General features: G+C 51.4%; 1 pseudogene; it reads right to left on the minus strand.

The window, feature by feature from the left end:
- Positions 1 to 1,335: 1,335 nt before the first annotated feature.
- Positions 1,336 to 1,432, minus strand: LOC111557888 (annotated as a pseudogene).
- Between the last annotated feature and the right edge of the window lie 1,732 nt (positions 1,433 to 3,164).

Raw genomic sequence — 3,164 nt, forward strand, 5'->3', positions numbered from 1 at the left:
AGTAGAGAACTTGCTGACTCCCCAGAGTTGCGGTCACAACTCAAGGCAACTCAAGACTTCTGAAATGGAAGCCCTGAGAGGTGGGGAACCCACAGTTGTTATCTGTATTCCCCATTGGCTATCTTAATCCTAACTACATTGCCACATGGATCCAGGATATTATTCAGTCCCTTTGATTGGAAGCATCAGGGACAGAAAAAACTAGTGAGATGCAACTTACCCACGTGAACATGTAGTTACCCTTTCACCTTTGTTAGTGTTTGGCAAGTGAGTTTCCCTTCCCAGGGTAATGTGCCCAAAGTCAATACAACTATACCAGGGGGAGGCACAGGTAGCTAAGCTTTCTTCTTGTAAAGACACTCTGGCACTGAAGTATCAAGAACCACAGCCTAAGAGGGAGGCTTCTATTAACCTTAGTAAAGGTAAAGCGGAACTGTTGAGACCATCAGCTGTGGCTAATGCTGCCGGTTATCTAGTTCACTGAGCCCCTGATGTGTGCAGGCCAGTTCCTAGCTTCGAAGTGACTTTTCTTCCAGATCCTGGGTGGGGTGAAGTTTACTACAGAGGTGATGCCCAGTGTGGGGAGCAATTGAATTTAATGTGGAGCTAGTGGCATCTGTTCTTGGACCACAAATCCTTGTGCACTGGGGGCATGGACATCATGGTATACCTTAAAACAGTTGGGACTCCCCCTGTATCCCTTGGTGCTACTGCTTGAGGCAGAGGACCATGATTCTTTTTTCCCCCTACCCGTAATTCCTCTTAGTCATGTCCATTTGCTTTCCTCCTCGCCACAGGGTGATGGGTAACTATGGCCCTGATCTCCTGGGGGTCATGCAAAGAATGCCAGGCATCCTTGGGGGTAGGATACTGGCAGGAGGGATGACTGTTAAGATGTTTCCTCCTCACCCCTGCCTCTTGCTTCCCCAGTCCTGCAGCTAGATCCCATTGCTCTCTGTTGCCCTGGTAACAAGCTCAGCAAGAAGAAACTCAAACTCAACAAAGCCCCCAGGTTCTCTGCCCTACCAGCCTGCCTTTCAGTGGGCAGAAAGCAAGTATGAGGGGCAGATCAGCCTTATATAGCCTTGCCCTATTCCCTTCTAGAAGTCCATGGGCTGGGCTCTCAGAGTTCTTTGCTTCCATCTTCTCACAGTTGTTAATCCTATCACTCTCTTCCCCTCTATTTCTTCCATGCCAGCCCCCTCTCCCCTGCGCGGTCAACACACAGGCTTGCTACCTTATGGGTAAGGTCTTAGAATCCTGAAGTTGTCTCCTAGCATCGACAGCCCGCTTGGGCGTCCCTCTAGGGCAGTGATTCTCAACCATGGCTGTTTGAATCACATGGGGATCTTCTCTACGTGGCATCCTTGTACAGGGACCATGCTAATCTCTATCATCCCAGGTTTGCTATATGTGCTGCCAAAGTGAGCACCACTTGGGGATCTTTTAAAAAACACCATAAACCTCAGCCTCACCTCAAAGATGTAATTGATTCGGACTGTAGCCTGGGCATCAGTATTGTTGAGTTCCCCTGGATTCCAATGTGCACTTGGGGTGAGAACCACTCTTCTAGGAGGGCCATGACTCACTCCATGCTGGCTTTCCTTCCTCATTCAAGTCCTTGAACTCAGTCTCTGCCTGATATCCTTGAGTAGTTGCAGGGGTGCTGGGGTCCTGCTCCCCAAGCTTTCAGTTTCCAGAAGTGTCTCTGCCTCCTTTATTTCCAGCCCCCACACCCTCCACACTCCCCAAATCTTTCCCCTTCCTAACTGACAATCCCAAATCCTGCCCAGAGAGGAGGTTACCAAGGCAACCAGCTTAATCTGGTAACTGTGGCATGTGCTCGGAGTGGAGCCCTCTCCTCTTCTTATTTGGTTCACAAAATGCCTGGGGAGCTCTTAGCCACTCCAGCCAGTTTCTCCTCTTAACCCCAGGGATAGTGGGGTATCCAATAAAGGGAGCCCAGCAAGCTGATACTCGGATCTCTATTCCAGCTTTTTAGCCAAAACTGCTCTTTCCCTTTTACTGTTCCCTTTTGAAATCCACAAACAGATGGGTGTGCAAAGCTTTAATTCTGTAAACACATGCTCTAGCACACATAGGACCAGATACGCACACACGGTGACACGTGTGGAGTACACACCCTGCAGTTCAACCACCACTCCCAGCCTTTAGCATTCCTGTCCCTGCCTGGTCCCTGCACGGTAAACAGGGGTGGGGCATTGTCCAAGGAGCTTCAATCTCTCTGGAACCTGGTGCCACTCCCCCACCTTGTTACTTTAACCTTGATGTGTTTACACTGAGTGTTTCTCTATACCCACCTCCTTCTGGGGCAGTGTATCTTTAGGGACAGAATGCTCCAAGCACAGGCATCAGGAATAAAGATCATTTAGAGTGCAGATTGGCACCACTTGCCCTACTCCATGGCTATGTCCACCCTGGAGGGGCTCTACACTAAGTGATATTGGCTGGCAGTTCTGGAGCTTGTCACTCATCTCCACAGTCCTGCTTTCTCCTGCTGCTGGCTGGGTTCAGGTGCCCTTGCGCTCCTTGTCTCCTCCCCTCTGCCTCCTGTCTCTTTTCCTCACCCCAACTAGACCTGCCACAACCTGCTGCTGCTCCTTGCCTGGCTCCTACCTGCCTGCCAGCACCTGCCTCTCACAGGCCAGGCCTTCACCACCTATTGTGCCCTACCAGAAAGGGCAGATGGGCACCGCCCCCAGTGCCAATGCCAATCCACTTCAGGCCTTCCCAGCCCTTCTTATAGAAGGAAGATAAAAATCACAAATATAGCAACAGAGCATAGTGTCGGGGTTGAGGGTGATGGACACCCAACCAGCAATCTTTGTAGGTCTCACCTGAGTACGAGTCCCAAGTCTGCAGGCCACAGGCCTGCCCTACTTCTTTGAAATGAAACTAAGAGCCCCTGTAAGCCCCCAAGCCAGGAATCTCTCTCCATTGCTAAATCACTCCATCACCTTTGCCCTTAATTTCTGCATCTGCTCTGAAGCCAATCCCATTCAGCCCTTCACTATTTCCCTCGCGGCCAGCCCCAGCGCCCAAGTTCAAGCCTCGCGCGGGCCAGGGGGCGGGCCAGGAGGGGCAGGGGCGGGGACTGGGCGGAGACTGGGAGAGGGGGCGCGGTCTCAGTTCTGCCACCTTCC

Source organism: Felis catus, chromosome E1 (genome assembly GCF_018350175.1).
Source record: "Felis catus isolate Fca126 chromosome E1, F.catus_Fca126_mat1.0, whole genome shotgun sequence".
NCBI lineage: Eukaryota > Metazoa > Chordata > Mammalia > Carnivora > Felidae > Felis > Felis catus.